The sequence below is a fragment of the Ictidomys tridecemlineatus genome, chromosome 5, assembly GCF_052094955.1.
Source record: "Ictidomys tridecemlineatus isolate mIctTri1 chromosome 5, mIctTri1.hap1, whole genome shotgun sequence".
Taxonomy (NCBI): Eukaryota; Metazoa; Chordata; class Mammalia; order Rodentia; family Sciuridae; genus Ictidomys; species Ictidomys tridecemlineatus.
Window position 1 is genome coordinate 118,841,908 of NC_135481.1, and position 19,176 is coordinate 118,861,083.

Below are 19,176 nucleotides of genomic sequence, written 5' to 3' on the forward strand. Positions count from 1 at the left end.
CAAGCCTGTGGACTCCAGGGACCATCCTTTCCTGTTCCGCTGCCCTCTAGGCCCTCACATTATTTGTGGATTCCCGCCTGTCCCCCCGTCTAGGACTCAGCTCACCCTCAACGCCCCGTCCAGGAGTGATGGCTCTTTTCAGATGCCTAGGACAAGCTGCTTGACCTTGTGCCCAGATCCCTGTTCCTCATCTGTGCCAGTCTGACGTGGTGCTTGTTTTGGGGACTGGGGAGTCTCCTGGGGGCTCTCGTTGGTGTCTGCTGCCGATGCCCAGGTAGTAGTCATTACATCTCTCAGTTGCTACATGGTAGATCTCAAGAGTTCTCAGCATGAAGATGATAAGCAGGTGGTGAAGTGGCGGGCCCCTTAAGTGGCCCAATTTAGCCATCCCCATGTGTACATCTATCAGAACAATACATTCTACCCCTAAATACATATAATTATTATTTGCCAACTAAAAGAATCCTAGCCAATCACATGGAGAAGCCTTTCCCAACTTTCCTTTCTTTGCCGCACACCCAGACTCATCTGTCTGGGACCCTCTCGCGTGCTCCCCGTCTCTTATGGGGCTCACTTCACACGCAGTCCTGTGTCATGTTCTGGTAAGCGTGTCGTTGGGCTATTTCTTTGTTGTGCACACATTGTAAATGTGCTTACGCAAACTGAGCCAGCTACGGTGTCACTCGACAGTGTGGTTCATGGCCCCATCGTAGCGTGGTTGGTGCAGCATGTGACTAGGCTCCCGTCTGGCCAGCTTTGGGACTGTGCGCTGCCTCGCTGGACAACAAAGTGAGAGCCGCGTAATGGCATCAATGCCGTCCAGAGGGCACTGCATGCTACTTTGGCAGTTCAGGCTTGCTGGGATTACTGGGTGCCTGGGCAGCTGCAGGGTCCCTGGTTATGTCACCAACTTGGCATTTGGGTACCTGATTGAGGGTGTGCGCTCAGGTGTGCCTATGTGACAACAAAAGAGTTGGATATAGACTGAGAGAGCAAGTTAGCCAGTGAATGTTTTCTATCCTAAATCTAAAAATGTAGCTGATGATTCTTTTCTGAATCACGTCCCCGGGGTCACTCCTTTCTGGTTGCTGGACTAGGGTTGTCCTGGCTCACAAGCCATCTGGCCTTTTGGACAAGCAAAAAGGTGTCTGTCAGCGTTTCTCCTCTGCTCCACGCCTGTCCGCCACCCTTTCGCCATTGCCTGGGGTCCTCCTGCAGCCCATTGTCCCTTCACTCGGGTGCATTGGCCCTAGCATTGTGAGGGACTCAGGGTGTCAGGATTAAGAAGCATGAAGGATAGGCAGACAAGGCTGCTGACAACGTCAGGGGTCAGGACAACCTGTGAGCAGAGGCTGCAGGTAGTTCGGGGCCCTCTGCCTGGGCCTCAGTTGCCAACCGCTTTGTCACTTGGTTTTGCAAGCAAGTGGGCGCGTAGAATTGAGTGCGGCCCTTCTCTGTCAGTATGTGGAGAGTGGGAGTGGCAGAGGGGCTGCTAACGAGCTTGCCAAGCGTCTGTTTCCACTCTGTCGGCTCTGGCTCCGGGTTGTCCTCCTCGGGACCACGCACATAGGGTGCTGCCCTTTGAAGTGAAGGGCCTGCTACCCCAGACTCTTTGTTAGCGCCCCTTCTTGAGGAAAGATGATTAATCTTGTTATCCAGCAGAAGGATTATGGGTAGGGCTGAACCAGTTTTGTGTGCTCTGAAACGCCAACCCTGTTGGTCTTGGGTTTCCAGTGAGGGAGAACAAAGGACGGCCTCATGCAAGAGAAGGGCCGGCTTTGGATTTAAGGGAAAATATAAAGCTGTGGCTTAGCTTTTATTTTTTTAATTATTGTCTTCAAGGCAAAATTCAGATGCCCTAGCAAACACATTTACATAGGAAGTACATAAAAGTGTCGTTGTGGAAGAAGATAAACAGGTGGAGTAGCCAAAACAACCAGCCTGTTAAAAACCGTGGCGTTGGGAGAGGACTGTCGACTTGCAGGTCATTAGACTGATCCTAATGAACAATTAGTGGTCAGATTCCACCAATACGATGGAATGCAGGCTGGAGTTCAGACAAATTGGATGTTTATTTTTATGCTCTGGAAAACCTGACCTGAGAGTCCCTTTTGCGCCTGCGGTGAGGTTGCTGGCACCCAGGTTGGTGGCCAGAGCACACCTCGCCTGCCGGGAGACCCCTTCTCGGCTGGCTGGGGCCACTGGCTTCAAGACTGCAGTTGCCGGCCCAGATCTGGAGCCGGTGACGCAGATCTGTGCGTTTGCCTTCCACAGCGGCTGTGAGGTCATGACTTCTAAGAGTTGGGGACACCGAAGGCAAGGTAGATTTGTCCTCATTTTCATGTAAAGGACCTAACAAGATCAGGACGAAACTCATTTCAGAAGAGACTGAAGAATAACAAACCTTCCAAAAGGAAGGCCAGTGGGACAGGGTTGAGATTGTGCACTCTCCTCCAGTGGATCAGTGAATGGGAGACAGGCGTGGTCAGACCAGCCACTGTCATGGCTCATCCAGGCTGTGGTGCCCGTGTCCTGACTCCCACCCAGTGGTGGAAGCATGTAGGTCCTTTCCCAGGCTGCGGATCGCACTCCCCAATAGGAGTGCCATCCTGGGTGGGACTCTGAGGGCCTTATTCTTGCAAAGACAAACAGCCAGTGCCTGCTAGTGTATGTGCTTGTCATCCCTTCCTGCAGTCCTGGGGAAGGATGGGCCCCCTCAGGTTTACAGCTAGAACAGCTGAGGCTCAGAGAGGCAAAGTAAACTGCTCCAGGTCACACAGCTAGGGAGGGGCAGAATCTGTATTCAAACCGACTTGATTCCAGAATGTTCTTGTGGAACCCATAGCTCATGGCTGAGCAATGCCTGGTCGTTTTGGTGTCTGTGAGCTTGAATTTTCCCCCATGCTAAAACCAAGATCTGTGAGGTTTTGTTTGAGAACTGTGGATGTTAGCACAGCAGTGGTACTGCCTCTTGTGTCGTGATTAACAGTGATTAGTTTTAGAGAAATTAACAATTGTTCTATTTTTCTTATAGAAACAATGGTTTCCCTTTGTGTTTCTTTGTTGAAGGGGATGAATGAGCCTGGTCTTAGATAGCCAGCGCCATCAGCTCTGGGCAACACCCCTGCGTTCCGGAAGAACAGCCTCCATTGTGGGCTTGGTTCAGGAGGAGAGCTCCGCGGGGACCAGTGAGGAGCCTGCACATCGCTGTGTTGGGCGTGAGAGCCAAGGGGATTTTTAGGGTGTTTGAGATATTCTTCTTTATGGTTTGAAGATAATGACTTGGGCCACTCCAGCACGGGTTCCGTGTAGAGGAGGGGCGGCCCCAGGAGAGCCTGGTGGGCAGGGCTCCCAGTGACACTGCTGGCTGCAGACAGTCCTCCTGGCTCTGGCCTCCCGCTGGGGTCCTGTGCTGTGTTTGTCCCTCTGCCTCAGGCTGTGCCCCCGCCCTTCAAGGTGCAGCCTGGGTATGTATGCCCGAGGACAGGGGCACCACTGGAGGACCTGTCCATTTGATTTGCATCCCAGGACACTCTGTCCACAGGCAGTGGACACTCTGTATGCTATAGGTGACAGCACCCGCCGGGAACTTAGAGGCTGGAGGGAGGCCTCACTCTGCCCAAGTGACCAGGGGCCACTGACCTCTGGAGCGCAGATTCCTGGTCCCCAGGCTTTCTCCTAAGTTTGGCCAACTTGAGAGGTGAATGTTTGGTTTGAAGTGGGGAAAGGGGGGTGGGGCAGAAAGGCTGTCAGGTGCACCCTACCTGCTGGGGTTAGGGTTAGGGTTAGGCTATCAGGTGCGCCCTACCTGCCGGGGCTCACTGCTGGCTGATGCTAAGAGAAGAAGGGTGCATTTTGAAGGCACCGTGACTGCCTGATGTCTTTCTGCTGCACACCCTTCAGTTTGGCCCTGTAGGTCAGTGGCTCTCAAGCCTGTGGTCTGTCTTGCATTTAAATGGCTCTTTTCTGATACAAGCTTTTGTAACATGGTGGAGCCAGGTGCCGTAGCCCATGCCTGAAATCCCGGTGACTTAGGAGGCTGAGGTGGGAGAATTGGAAGTTTGAGGCCAGCCTCAGCCATTTAGTGTCTCAAAATAACAAAAAGGACTAGGGGGCGGGTAGCTCAGTGGTAGAGTGTCCCTGGGTTCAATCCTCAATACAAAAAGAAAGAAAAAAAGAAACAGATTCAGATTATGCAGATGATCCAGAAAATCACGGGGGTTGACATCACCACTGGTGTCGTCAAGAAAACTTGAGGCCGGGGGAGCTGTCACGCCCACAGAGACTGACGCAAGTTCCCCGAAGTTCTCCTGTTTTTTTCTGGAAAGCTCAGGTAAGTTCATGGGCACCAAACACCATTGTCTTTCTGAGCCCTCTGTCGGCTGTTCTCCCGAGTGGACAGGTGCTCCCGGGAGGCTCCAGCTACAGTGCACAGCACTCTGCCGGGTGCAGCGGGCACAAAGGAAATAACATCTTGGTATTAGTACAAAAGCCGTTTGACCTCAAGGGTTTTGGGGACTCTCGGGGCCTGCCCCTACCATTAAGGGTAAGAAACAGTGACTCACTGGGTGTATCCTGGAGGCCGCTTTGTGCCGGGTGGCATGCTAGGTGGGGAGGACCCCGGAAACCGACAGCACAGGCCCGGCGCTCTTGGCGCCCAGGTCTGGTAGAGAAGGGGCTGTGACCGTGCCTGGTGAGCAGGGCCCTGTCCTGGGGGAGGGAGCCCTGCTTGCTGTTCCTGTGGTGGTGACTAGGGGAGTGTCTGGGCTGGGAAGGGTAGAAGGAAGTCAGGTGAAGAAGAGAGGGCCATGCCCACGAGGCAGAGAGATGAGAGCAGGAGAGCGCACAGCCTGAGAACCACAGGAGCGCACTAAGGCCGGCCCAGGAGCTGGGCAGAGGGTGGGGCCGACGAGGTTCATGGGGCTCAGGTCAAGTGCTGAGTGCCTCGCCCCATGGACAGCAGAGACCCCACTGCAGAAGTCAAGCAGGGCCATGAGCCGATCCCGTTTGTTTTAGAAAGATCACCGTGACATCACAAAGAGGGATGGGAAGGGACTGGTGGGACTGTGGGCAAGTAAACCAGTTGAGGCCGTGGCAGGAGTCCAGAAGCAAATGACCAGGATCAAACCAATGAAGGGACATTGGAGGTGGAATCTATAGATATTTGGAAGGTCTTAAATTTTCTAAATATGCAGATGTCTAGAATTAACAGGATTTGGTGTTTGATAAATGGAACCAGTCAAGGACACTCCAAGGTTGATTAATGACTGACTGAACAAAGTCAGCAGAGTCTGGGAAGAGAGAGGCAGGAGTCACTCCATGTCTCAAGTTCACACATTCATATGCACATACACTCCTGTCCCTGCCCACCTACCTACCTACTCACCTACCTACCCACTTGCTCACCTACCTGCCCACCTACCTACCTATCCACCTACCTATCCACCTACCTACCCTCCTGCTCATCTACCTGCCTATCTATCTACCCATCTGCTCATCTATTTGCCCACCTACCTACCCACCTACCCATCTACCCACCTGCCCACCTACCTACCTATTCACCTACCTACCCACCAGCTCACCTACCTGCCCACCCACCTACCTACCTACCCATCTACCTACCTACACACCTGCCCACCTACCCACCTACCTACCTACCTACCTACCTGCCCACGTACCTACCCACCTACCCATCTATCTACCTACCTATCTACCTATTCACCTATTCACCTACCTACCTGCCCACCTGCCCACCTATATACCTGCCCATCTACCTACCTCCCAGCCACCCACTTATCCACCTAGCTACCCACCCACCTGCCCACCAACCTATCCACCCACTTTACCCACCCACCTAACTACCCATCTATCCACCCACCTACCCATCCACCTACCTACCCACCTACCTACTCACCCACCTACCCCCTACCCACCCACCCACCCACCTACCTACCTACCCCCTACCTACCCATCCACCTACCTACTCACCTATTCACCCACCCACCTACCTACTCCCTACCTACCCATCCACCTACCTACTCACCTATTCACCCACCCACCTACCTACCCACCTACCTGCCTACCTACTCCCTACCTACCCACCCGCCTACTTACTCACCTATCCACCTACCCACCTACTTACCCACCCACCTGCCTACGTACCTATCCACTCACTTTACCCACCCACCTATTCATCTATCTATCCACCCACCTACCCACCTGCCACCTACCTACCCACCTACCTACCTGTACTCCAGGTGCACGTGCCTGGCATGGGCAAGACCTGGAGCTCAAGGTGCTCTGGCTGTAGATTTCAGCTGAGGTTGAATTGAGGGTTTGCCCAGGGGGAATGTGCACCTGCCCAACGAGGACAAAAAGCTCTCATCAAGAGAGGTGTCAGGCTCAGGGGAAGGCCCTGGGCCTTCCTGGTCCAATGGAGCCACAAAGAGAGCAGAGAAAAGCACAGAATCTTAATTCTTCAGCTAATTGTTTGGATATGGTTCAGACATGCTTTTAAGTGTAGCACCCTAAGCGTGGCTTTGTGAGCAGCACAGCCTGTGTACTATGTGGTTTGTTCTTGAGCTCATCCACACTTACGTCTGTAAAGGGTGGTACAAATACCAATGACCGTCTATATTTCCTTTTCCCAGCCGAATGTTTTCTTTTAAAAGGGGGGTGGCTCTTTTCCCATCTCTGGTTTCACGATTCTTGGAAATTTTACCCTCCTTTCTTTATACTAAGAGGGTGTGTTAACATGGGAATATGTAACAAGTCCCACCACTGTGTACAACATAATGTACCAATAAACAATGAGAAATAGGGTTACGGGTGGCTTTGGAAGTGACGGTTTCTGTTAGGTGGGATGGCAGAGGTGAGATTGATACTGTCAGAAGCGCCCCTGTCTTCTCTGTGGGTTTAGATAAGAACCGGGGCCTGGCACTGTGGTGGCAGGAACAGGGTAGTTGGAGGTCTCCCTCTTAGGACTGAAGCAGTGTGGCTCAGGTGGCGGTGTCTGCTGGTTTTCCCCCATGGTGTGAGTGTGCGGCAGACCTGGGAGTGGGGCGAGGCTGGCGGGCGTTCCCCCTGCCTACTCTGCACCCCAGGGTGAGCCCAGCCCATCCTGAGCAGTGGCCCAGCGCCAGGCCTCCCCTGGGGTGGGAAGGCTCATTATTCTGCTTTCCTTTACTTTTGAAGATCTTTCTTGATGCGCATTTGTCTAGGATCATGAGGCACATGCACAGGATTTTGGGTTCCATCCCCAACACTGCAAGAGATTAGCAAAATAAAAATGAAAATCAAGACAAATAAAAAGAATAACCAGTTAGAGGGACTCTTAGCCCCCTGCCTGTGACCTGCAGGTGGCTCGCCTGCCACCCAGACTGCTGTGGCGCACACTGCTCTGTGCCCGTCCAGGGGGATGAAGAGCTGGGCACAGACTGAGCGTGAGGCGGCCAGATGCTGTCACGTGCTGGGGACATTAGCCTGCTGGGTGTTGTAGGTTCACCTGTCTTCAACTCCGTTGCTTGAAACTTTCAGCCCTGCCTGCACGCCGCGTCCTTCAGTCTGTTTTCAGAAGGGTGGGGTGGACACAGCATTTCATCTTAGCTAAGCACTGGACGCCCAGTCCCGGAGAGCAAGCTGTGTGCATGCTGCTCCTGCGCTGGGTGGTGGCTGTGTGGCCTCTAGAAGAAGGAGCCTGCATCTTTGGGTCCTGCTCTTGGTTGTCAGCAGCTCACAGGGAGAGGACTTAAGGGCGATGAGCAAGAGCCAGGACACTGGGACACCTCAGCACCTGTCATCTGTCTTGCTGTCTTCCTGTTGGGATGGATCCTTTGAAAGCAGTTCTGGGTGCTCAGATAGAAGTGCAGGCGAGAGCAGGCCAGAGACGTGGTGTAGGTCTTTCCCGGGAGCCTGGTGGGCTTTCTGAACCAGCCCACTCCCAAGCACAACTCAGGCCTCTCACAGCAGGTGGGGACACAGGCAGTGAGTGGCACTGTGCCTCGCCTGGGCACACCTCCACCAACACACAAGTTCCAGTGCGTATGGAAGTAGCTGTGTGTCATGTGCAGGAGGCGGGGGCAGCGGAGGAGGCCTGTGTGGCAGATCTTGGCCACTCTGTCCGCAAGCTCGCCCTCTTCCAGTGACTCGCCACCTGCCTTGGAAGTGCCCTCCCCCAGCCTCACTGGGAGGTCGAGATGGGCTGGGTGATTACCGACGTGGCCATCCTCGCAGGGACTCCTGAATCAACCTTTAAATTTTTCCTGCTTTTTACATTTGAGCCTCTCCGAGTCCAGGGAACAGGGTCATGGTCTCTTGTGCACAGATGAAGAGTGTCTGGTGTTGACGGACTTGCCAGGGTGCTAGGACACCAGGTCCTTTGACCCCAAAGTCCTTTCTCTTTATTGGACCCGCGGCGTCGGGCTCTGGGAGGAAGGGTACACTGTCTCTTCCTGCTCTGGAGATTCTACACCGTCAACACACAGGGACTGGAGCAGGGGCAGGTCTGAGAGCCTGCAGAGCAGGGTCTGCACGGCTCCTCTCATTTAGCCCGTGGGCTCTGCAGCGTGCTCCTGCGGCTAACCACAGGCTGTTGACAGGGAGAACGTCTGTGGTTAGGCTGGAGTGCACCCCCAGGGGGGCGGTGAGTCAAGAAGCAGGTCCGGGCACAGCGGAGACAGGAGTCGCTGCGAGCCCTGAGCAATCAGCCTGAGGATAGCTCAGGGTGCGGGAGAGACCCGGCTGCTCTTTTTTGAACAAAGGCATTCGCTCCTGTGCGCCGTTGCAAATGATGGTAGTAGACGCCCTGGCTTCCAAGCAGAGGGCAGGCTAGCATGTCCTCCCTTGGTCAGGACTCCCTGGGACTCGAGAGACCCTTGTTTTTAAATTCTATCTGTTGAGGCTTTGCTCCATCATCAGTGGTGTTTTTGGATATCAAATGCAGGAGTGTGTGTGAGAACACAAGTGCACACGTGTGGCAGGGACCTGGCAATGACGAGTGGTCACTTGACAGCATTCAGTGATTGGAACTGTAGTAATCATCCTCTCCAGCTTACCTTGCAGGCTGAGGTCAGCAGCGGAGGACGCCGACTCCACACAGGCCTGCCTTTCTTCTCCCTCCGCCGAGTCTCTTATTTCTTTTTCTCAGCCCACTGCGGGCTGCTGCAGCCTCTCTCCAGCCTCTCCTCCGTGCTCCTCCTCTCTGGCCCGCCTTGCCCATCAGGCAGGCTGCTTGTCTCCAGTCCAGTCCATCTGTGTTTTCTGGATCCACACTGGGCGCCAGGCCTCGGCAGGCCCGGTTGCCACTCTGCAGCACCATCTCCTCTGGGTAGCGACTCACCCCTCTGCTCTCTGGTCTGAGCCCCAGGCCCTGCGGCCCTTAAGTTCCAGGATGCGGTGGGGAGGCTAGTTGAAGATGTCCACTGGCTGCAGCCAGCCGGTTTCTTCTTTATGACGTTGCCATCGCGAGGCCCTGCTGCCAGCAGAGCAGCTTCTCTCCTTATGCCAGAGTGAGTTCCACCCTGTGTGGGTGGTGGCAACCTTGCCGTCGTCACACTGCAGCCCAGACGGCTTGGGCACCAGAGCCAGGTGCTTGAGCTGGAGCAGGAGGACCGAGGGCTTGGCTTCACGTGGCTTGGTTCAGATTGCATGGGCTCTGGGGCTGGCGCGCCCTCTCTGGGCCTGAATTTCTGTGATCTGTAGCATTGTATTCACGATCAGTGATGCCCATCCCAGCCGTTGTGTTCGGTGTAGAAACAAAGGAAGCGGCGGGCGTGCCAGGACCATGACTCTGAGCACCTGGAGGGGCTGGTTCTCTCTCGCTGAGTGCCGCGTGCCAACCCCGCTACCAGGCTCTGGGCAACGGGTGCAGAGACATCCAAGGTCCCTGCCATCCAGTGGGGGAGGAGCAGGAACTTCCCTGGAGCCTGTGCTGGGAGACTGGGGGTGCTGTGGGGACTTTGCCTGGTGGTTTGGGCATCATACTCTACCCCTCTTACACAAACTGGGCACCATTTCTTCCAGGAATTGTCACCTGACTGTCCCAGGCTGAGGTGACAGAGGCTGCGGGTGCCGAGGACTTCCCTGGGCTCCGCTCCATGCTCCTCCCTGGCATGTCTTTGTGCAGCTGGGGTGGAACCCAGGGCTTCTAGCAGGGTTAGGGATCCACACTGAGCGCCGCCCCAGCCTCTTCTGCTTTCTATGGGGAGACCCAGGTCCTGGAGGCCAAGCTATTGCTCCTGCCACCTACAGGCCAGGTGGGACAGCATCCTGACCACAGAGACCCCACACCTCACCCACATCCCCAGGACCCTCTGCTCTGGCCCTGCCTCGCTGTTGTCTGTGACAATTAATGCTGCTGTGTTGTCCCTGGTAGCCCCAGAGCTCCTGAGCACGGGACTGTCTTGCTTGGCATAGGAGCCATGCCGAGCACTTTCTAGAAGCCTATTCCAAGTCCCTGAGTTCATGACCAGCCAGCCCCGGTCCTGTGTATGGACGCCGCAGACTTCAGTACCCTTCTGAGAAACCTGCTCGGTAGGCCACGGTGGGAGCAGTGCTGTCATATGCACCTGGAGAGAAAACAGAGATTCTTTCATATAAAGAATAACTTTAGATAAAAGGTGTCTGTTTACAAACATGGACTTTTTGAGAAGTCTTTCCTCTCAAATGTACAGCGATCATGCTGAGCCCCTGCTTACCACTGCAGGGAAACCCGGGGCAGTTGTGGGGGAGAGGGCAGCTGGCCACTCTCTATGTGATAGGTCTTCAGCCTGGGGCGTCTGCCTCCGTGCCCTGGCTCTGAGCAGGAGGGGACAGGCCTAATGGCATGGCTGCCTCGGGGAGGGCTGGGTTGAGTCCTGACTCTCAGTGCTGCAGAGCACTGAATCTGGCCCCTGGAGGGTCCTCACTCTACCATGCGCCCTGTTGCTTGTGGAGTGGAGTCCTGCTGCTCCTGTCCCAGCATTGTGGACGCTGCCCTTTGTCCAGGGACTTGAGTGACACCAAGGCCATACACCAGTATGATACTAATCCAATTTTGTGTCATCCTGTTTCTTAAAAAACAACACACTTAGGGCAAAAAGAATTCCATCTCAGAGGTCATTTGAGAGAAGCAAGATGAAGTCCACTCTGGTGCCAAAGGGAGGACAGCTGTGTGCCTGGGAACATGGTACACACCAGAACGTGGTGGTAGCCAGAGCCCAGAAGCAAGGCCAGGGCTAGAACAGTGGGGAGGACTCTCAGGCAGGTCCCGGTGCAGGCTCCTCTGGCCCGTTCCCCCACGTCCTCGCCGACACTTACTGTTGTCTGTTGATAGCTGCCATTCTGACCCGCGTGAGAAACAGCATGGAGCGCTTCAGGATCTGCAGACCATCCCTGTACAGGGGCCAAGCTCATCTTCTCTGTATTGTACATGCTGCCACAGCGAGCACAGGAAGTCACATTGCTGATGCGGAAGCCACTGGCTCCATATGACTTTGTTGTGGCAGCCCTGGCAAGCCAGCCACCTGGTCCCGCGCCTGGACCCAGCAGGTGGACCCAGCAGGTGGACCCAGCAGGTGGACCCGGGGAAGTCCGGGTGTTGAGGCCTGCAGGGCATATGTAGCCTCTGAATGGGGGTGTCACCTGCAGGATGTTTGCCTGAGAAGTATGTGGAGGGCATTGAAGCTGCTGGTACTACGACCGTCTGGGTGTCCGTCTCAGGGCAGTTGGCAGGTTATGGGGTTATGGCTCTCGCTCATCATGGCTCTGGCCCTGTGCTCATTTGTGCCATCCTGTGTCTTCCAAGGTTGTGCCCCTGTGCCTCCGGTGGTCTCTGTGCACAAGGGCCTTTCCCCCTCTGGTTGAGTGGACAGTGAGTGAATACATCGTTTTCCTGAGAGCCAGTTATTTAGAATGCCTGTATTATTTGGCTGTTTTTGAATTGAGATAAAATGTATAACGAGACTTGAGATATTAAGCATTTCCAGTGTACAGCCCATGATGTAGATCACATTCCAGTGCTGAGCGGCATCATCTCTATTTCTAATTCTTCCCTCACCCCAAACAGCTCTGCTTATGAAGCAGTAACCCCCTTCTTCCCTCTCCCACTCCTGGTAACTTCCAGTCCACATTCTTTCTCTATGAATCTGCCTGCTCTGGACATTTCATGTAGGTGGAATCCCGTAGTTGTCTTTTTGTGACTGGCTTATTTCTCTTAGTGGTTGTTTTCAAGGTCTGTCCTGCTATACCAAGAATCAGGACGTTATCCCTTTTTATGGCAGCATAGCATTCCCTGTGTGGCTGCAGCCCGTGCTGGCCATCCACCATCTATTCAAGGACATGGTCTGTTTCCACCTTTGCGTTGCTGTGAGCTTTTCTGCAGTGGCTCTGGGAGTGTGCACACCTCTACGTCCACTCTCAGCCCTGCAGGGTGGGCTCTGAGGACTGGAACCACGGGAACCATGTATTCTCATGAAACCATGTAGTGCCTCCCACGGGGGCTGCCCCCGAGATCCTGTAGCCAGGCTGCAGGGCCATTTTCCTGGGTGCTGCCCGTGCCCCCTGGCTTCAATTCTCCTGGTCACAGCAGGTCTGGTCTGGGAAGGGGCAGCTCGTGGTGATTTTAGTTTGCATCCCACTGACTCTTGACCAGGAGCATCTTGTCCTAGGCTCAGTGGCCATTGGTCCATCTTCCTGGGAACTTCATTTAAGGCTTGTGCCCATTTTTAGGTTGCGTAAACAACCCAACCCTTTTTGTTATCCAACAAAATGGTTGAAAGTGCAAAGACAAGCATGTGCTGTTGTCGAGGGCAGAGGTTCCTGCACTCGGCTTTCTAGGGGCCTCTGACGGCTCTGGATGTTCAAGGTTAGGGTGATCGTCCGTCCCACCTGCTTTCTCCACTTTTGCCTGTGGCTCACATTTCAGGTGGGGCCTCAAATGGCACTCCAAGAAAGGATCAAACTGCACAGTTTCACTTGGAATCTCCGACGGCTCAAGCATTTAAAGTGCACTTTAAGGAGTCAGAGAGCTGGAGTGTCCGTGTGTCCGTGGATGCTCTTCAGCAGTGGCGCTGCTCCTGAAGACCCCTGGGCCCGGCTTTCCAGCCTGTCTTGGCCTGGCAGTGTGAGGCTGGGCTTTAAATGTGAAGAGGCAAATGGCCCTGGGTAGATCTGAACGTCAGCCGAGGACTCGGGTTGACTGTTCATTGACAGCAGAGAACCAGTGGAGCCGTGGGGCACGGGGACGGGTGCCATGCCAGCTCCCTGCACATGCTGGGCGCTGTGTCCTCAGCTGGGCCGAGGCTTCCCGTCGTGTGCAGCTTGGAGCTCGCAGCTGCAGGGGGCGTTGAAGCTGGGCTGAGTGTGGAGGCGCTGGGGAGCGTGCCCTGCTCTGCCTTCTGGGACGGGCAGCTCCGGCCCTCGCGCTTCTCCTTAGGACGATTAAGAAAAAAATCTGGTAACCTTCAGGCCCAGAAACAGTTCGATTCACCACCTCCCTTTCTTTGCCCCAATTGGATGTGTTCTTACTTTTAATACTCTGCATTGTTCCACGAAGGGTTTTTGATCCTTCTAGCCCCCGGGGAAGCTTTTTGGGTCACTCACAACATGCTTTCCCCTCCCCGTTCCTGCCCTGCCCCTCCCCGGCTGTCCCCTTCCCTGAAAAAGGCCACTTTCTCGCTGCTCCTTCCCCTGAGGTGCCATTGGTGTACAGCCTGAACTTACTGAACAGAGCAGTTTGATAAGTTCTGATATGTCCCCAACTGTGGAACCATGACCATAGCCAGAGCAAGGACACCCTCCCCTCCCCTGGGGTTTCTTTGTGCCCCTCGTGGGCCTGGCCCCTCCACTGCCCGTCACTGTCCATGAGTGCCCTTCCTGCAGTGCTCCTTGGACGCAGTGGTGGGCTGTGCACCCCGTGCTCGGGTTCTTCTACCTGCCTGGTAATGGTGAGCTCTGTCCGTTGTTGGGGTGTCGTGTTGGCGTTGCTGGGCACCGCGGTGTGCACATGCCACAGTGTCTGCATTTACTTGTTGATGACATCTGGACGGTTTCCAGCTTTGGGCTGTTGGAGATGAGGCTGCTCTGGACATTGGTGTCCAAGCCCTGGTGGGGGTCAAAGCCCTCGTTGGTTGTGGGTGAGTACCTAGGGACGGAGCCCGTGGATCATGCAGCTGTGCATTTAGCTGTCTGCGAAAGTGATTGTACCAGGTCACAGCTCTTCCTGGGCCAGAGTTCCGAGCGTCTACCCTCTCACCAGCACTCGTGTGCTCAGTCTTCATTTTCAGACCTTCTGGTGGGTATGAGACGATAACACATTTTGGTTTTAGTTTGGGTTCCCTGCGACATGGTGTTGAGCTTTTTTGCCATCAGTAACCCCGGCTACTTGGGAGGCTGAACCATGAGGTCTGAAGGCTTGGGGGTACCCAGGCTTGAGACCCTGTCTTAATTTTTTTTTTTTAATAAAAAGATAGGAATGTCATGCAGTGATAGAGCACTGCCGTCCACACGAGGGGCCCTGGGCTCACTCCCAGAACCACACAAAAATGAATAAAGAAAGACCTAAAAATTTTTAAATAAAACCAATTGTTTGTTCTCCTCCTGCATTCTGGGTCCTGCATTCTGGGTCCTGCGTTCTGGGTCCAGTTCTGGCTGAGGAGCGTGACCTGCAGACGTCCCCTGTTCTGTGGCCTGCCTTCCACCCTCCTCACTGTACCTCTTCAAGGGCAGCGCTTGAGTCTGATGAAGGTCCACTTGCTGTCTCGTTTCTCTTGTGGAGTGGGGTCCTGTCATCCCATCTAGAGACGGCTGCCTAAGTGGGCCACAATGGTCATCACCTTTCCTTCTGGAAGTCTTACTGTTTCCTGTCCTGCATGAGGTCTGTGATCCATTTTGAGTTAATTTGCTTACATGGTGACAGGGGGTTGGCATTGTTCTGAGTGTGGCTCTATCATTGTCCCAGCCTAATTTAATGGAAAGACTCCTTTCTCCACTGAATTCCCTTTACCGTGGTCCACGTACACCAGGGTGCATTCCTTCACTCCCTGTCCCCATGCGTTGATCTGCTCCCCCAGACCCCACAGCCCCATCACTGTGGCTCTGCAGCGACTGAGTCGGGTGCTCATCTTTCAGCCTCATCCTCCAAAATTGCTTGGGCTCTTCCAGGTCCTCAGCATTTCCATGCACGTTTCAGGATCTGCTTTTCAATTCTACAAAAATGCTGCTGGAATTTTGATTGAGACTACATTGAAGTGATGGATTTAATTTTTCTGCAAGGAAAACTGCTGTCTTAACAAATCTTCCATCTATTTAAGACTTTGATTTCTCTCAGTAGTGTTTTCTGAGAGTAGAAGTAATGTTTCTCTTCTGTGTACAGATCCTAAACACCTTTTATCATATGGATCCCTAACCATTTCTTATTTTATAATAAATATTTCAATTATTTGATGCAAGGATATGGAAATGCAATTTATTTTTCTGGGTTGACCTTTCTTCCTGTAAACTGGATAAACTCAAAAGTTCCAGAAGATTTCTAGTAGATACCAGCAGATTTTTTAGTTGTACAACCGTGTCACCTATGGAAAAAAGTCTTTTTTTTTTTTCTTTTTCCTTTTCTAACCTAGTTGGAATACCCGATTTCCCCTCTTACCTGTTGGCTGGCAGGAGCCTCTGGGACAATACTGCCCGTGCTCTTCCTCAGTGTTGCATCGTATGACATTTGTGGAGGGTCTTCCGTCTGTGTCCTTTTTCCCATGGAGGAATCCATTTCCTTTTCCAGCCGCAGGGCCATCTGCTTGTCTCTTTGCCTAGGCCCTGGACGGCGCTTTCTTTAAAAGAGCTTGTCTGTTTCAGCTAAGATTCTTAACATCGTCTTATCCTTTCAGTGTCCGTTGGTGTGGGGATGTCATCTCTCTTGTTGCTGATCAGATATTTCATGTCTTTTCTCTCTTCGTTTCCTCATCGCTTTGGCTACAGGTTTGTGGATTTTATTTATTTTCTCCAAGAGTCAGGTTAGTTTTGTAAGCTCCCTGTTGTTTTCCTCCTGTTCCGCCGAGTCCTGCTGGTCCAGTGCTCCTTCCTTCTGCCTACTTTGGGTCTCACAGGGTGGCCTGTGGGTGCTTCCCTCGTCCCCGTCTCCTTTCTCTCTGAGGTCGGTGTCCCCGATATTAATTACTAGGTGCTGTTTTGGTTTCCCCCCTCCCGTGTGTGACACACTGCATCACAAACTCTAACTCCTTCCTAATTTCCCTCTCTTCCTTCTTTCTTTGTGGTGCTGGTGGTGAACGCGGGCTGCACTGTGCTGTGCCACCGAGCCACACCCAGCCTGAGTCGGGGCTGGTGACATTGGGTCTGGCTTGTTTCCTTTTTGCACGTGGGCATCCAGTACCATCTGCTGAAGGGTTGGCTTCGCCTCTACCCACTAGACGGCCTTCGCTCCTTGCGGAAGGCTGGCGGGCACACTGGTGGGGTCTGTCCTGGACCCTTCCGTCCCATCCATCTCTGTGTCTGTTCTCTCTCTAGCGTCATGGGGTCTTGAAGCCACATGGTCCTGTTCTCTGTGCTCTTTCTCAGTGTTGCATCGCTGCTCCATAAACTTTAGAATTATCTTGTCGATATTCACAAAATGGCTTTTTTAGCATTTTGATTGGGGTTTTGTTATATGCCAATCAAATTGGGAAAATTTAGCATCCTAAACAGATTTGGGTCTCTAATCCATGAACATGGAACATCTCTCCATTTCTTTGGAATTTCTGTCATCATAATTCTGTGGTTTCCTGCACATCTGTCCCTTATGTACATTTTGTTAGATTTCCATGTAGTCATTTCAACTTGGTGCTGTTGTAAGTACGATTACATTTTTTTTTTTTTTTTTTGCAATTACATTTTAAATTTCAGGCTCCCGTCGCTCAGTGTTGGCCTCCAGGAGAGTGGCTGACTTTGATATCTTAGTCTCATATCAGGACCGTGTTACTAGTTCCAGGGGGCTTTTCCTTGGTTCATTAGGAGCGTGGACGTGGACACGCAGGACATCTGCAAGGAAGACAGCTGTATGTCTTTCCTCCTAACCGCGTGCCTTTTGCTTTCTTTTCTTGTCCTGCCACACCAAGGGGGACTTGTGCCAAGTCAACTAGGTGTGGTGGAGGGGACCCCCTGCTTTGCTCCTGATCCTAGGGGAGAGCGTGCGGCATCTCACCGTGAAACACGGGGTTACCTGCAGGTTTTCTGTGCGTGTTCTTTTCCCGTTGAAGCTCCCCTCTGTCCCTCATTTACCCAATTTCTCTTGACCGCTTGTCTTAAGCAGTCTGGTTTTGGTTTGTCTTAAGCAGTCTGGTTTTGGTTTGTCTTGGTGTCATTTTCTTCATGTGTCTCGTTCTTGGGATTCACAGAGCCTCTTGATCTGTAGGTTTATTATGTTCATCAAACTGGAAATTTCCTGCCATTATTTCTTTTTTTATTTTTAAGCATTTTAATATTTATTTTTCAGTTTTTGGCATACACAACATTTTTGTTTGTATGTGGTGCTGAGGATCGAACCCGGGCCGCACGCATGCCAGGCGAGCACGCTACCGCTTGAGCCACATCCCCAGCCCCCGCCATTATTTCTTGATAGCTTTTTGTTGTTGATGACACAGCCTTGCAACCCCACCTGCTTGCCTGCTCTATGTCCCTCCATCTGCTTCCCGGCTGTCCCTGTTTTGTTCGGGTCGTTTCTGTTGCTGTTTCTTTGCCTTACTGCGTCCTGGAGGCTCTAGAGGGCTGAGTTATTCTTTGACGTGTGTCCCCCACGTCTCTACTCCGCATCTCTCCTTCCTCTAGCATCGTGAACACATCCGTGTCCTCCCGGTTGCTGTTTAATTCTCCTCTCAATTCCCCCACCTGTTCCTTCTGGGTGGGTTTGTAGGTCCATCTGTGCCTTACTGGGTCATGTTTCCAAGCCTCTTTGCCTGCCTGGTAATTTCTGCGGGAAGCCAGGACCGTGCATTCTGCCTGCCTGGCTGGGCGGGTGTTTTCATGTTCCTGTAAATATTTTCCACCTTTGTTCTGGGAGGTGGTTAAGTTACTTGGAAGCATTTGGTCACATTGGGTCTTGTGCTTCAGCCCGTGGGGATCACAGTAGCATTTAGTGTAGTGCAGTGCATGTGAGTCCTCTGCCCATTGCTCTCAGGTGACGGGGTTCACAGTCCGCCTGGTGGTGACACGCACTGTTCCTGGCCCTGAGTCCTGGTGGCTGTTCTCTGTAGCTCTTGTGGGTGGCAGACTCTGTGTCTGCCCATCTCTGGAGCTCTCCCTCTCCAGCATCCTGCCCTGTGGACTCCAGTCACCGTGGCTGACCTGGCCTTTTAGCTCTGTCACTTCAACTTAGGGATACCACCAGCCTCCCCTCCCCTGAAACTAGCAGCACCTCCAGCTCCAGCTGCATGCTGAGGTCATCACAGGCTACTCCTTCTGTCCGTCTCTCAGCCATCACCGTCCCTCACAGTCTAAAGCCCAGTGTCTTGAACACCTTTGCTGGATGTAGTTTTTCTTGATTTGTTTTCTTTTAACTGCTCAAGGTAAGGATGGTAAATGCAGTTCTTGTTTTTCCATCTTGGCTGAAAGCAGAAGTTATGGCACTTTTAGAAAGTAGCTCCACAATATTACTAAAAAAAGGGCAAAAACATTTACAATACCAGTCACAAAAAAAGGAGCGTGGGCAGAAGGCTCCATCTCAACTTCCTCTAGATTCTGGGATTCCTAGATTCTCTAGATTCCTCTAGGTGTCCATTTGTTGTGGCTCCACTTTCTGGTAGTGAACCAGAGGGAGGTTCTACGAGAACCTACATATGTGTTTTCATTCTTAAGTGTCTTTGGCCAGCTGAACTTACCCACGGTGACCTCCTGAGGAGGGACCACTAGCTGCGTATTTTCCAGAAAGTTCTCATCTCCGCAGTTTGTGGCTTTGGCCCCTTTGATGCATTTTGACTGTTTAAACTGTGCATTTCTGATTTTCATCTCAGCTGTTCAGGACAGGTCCTCAAGGGCAAGGGAACATTATCTGAATCTCAGCAAAACCTGTAAGTTCAGAAGTCAGTGAGTAACGGGTCTTGTGAGTAACAGGTAATACTTTAAATAGGAAATAAATAATATGCAAGTTAATGGAAAAAAATAAGCTTGTTTTTGAGACAGCATCTTGCAGTGTTGCCTAGTTGACCTTGAACTTGG

At 52.8% G+C, this 19,176-nt stretch overlaps 1 protein-coding gene and 1 long non-coding RNA gene across 11 annotated transcripts in view; one reads left to right on the forward strand and one right to left on the reverse strand.

Annotated features, from left to right (window-relative positions):
* Eml1 (EMAP like 1) overlaps positions 1-19,176 on the forward strand; it is a 161,879-nt gene that overhangs the window by 60,624 nt on the left and 82,079 nt on the right. The window contains exon 1 of one of the 8 annotated variants that reach the window (XM_040276057.2): positions 15,839-15,948. The exons of the other annotated variants lie outside the window; for them this stretch is intronic. The gene's annotated coding sequence lies outside the window, so the exon portion shown is untranslated. Of the gene's footprint in view, positions 1-15,838; positions 15,949-19,176 lie in introns of those variants that run through there. 8 annotated transcript variants of the gene reach the window in all.
* On the reverse strand, positions 1,810-19,019 carry LOC144377944 (uncharacterized). 3 transcript variants are annotated; one of them, XR_013439282.1, is made up of 4 exons: positions 15,623-19,019; positions 6,247-10,565; positions 4,566-5,291; positions 1,810-4,439 (listed from the first exon to the last, which is right to left on the reverse strand). It is a non-coding gene; the product is annotated as an uncharacterized LOC144377944 (long non-coding RNA). The 3 variants fall into 3 exon arrangements; XR_013439283.1 differs by having other exon boundaries at positions 2,054-5,291; positions 6,247-7,264; positions 7,505-10,565; positions 15,623-19,018; XR_013439281.1 differs by having other exon boundaries at positions 2,054-5,291; positions 15,623-19,018.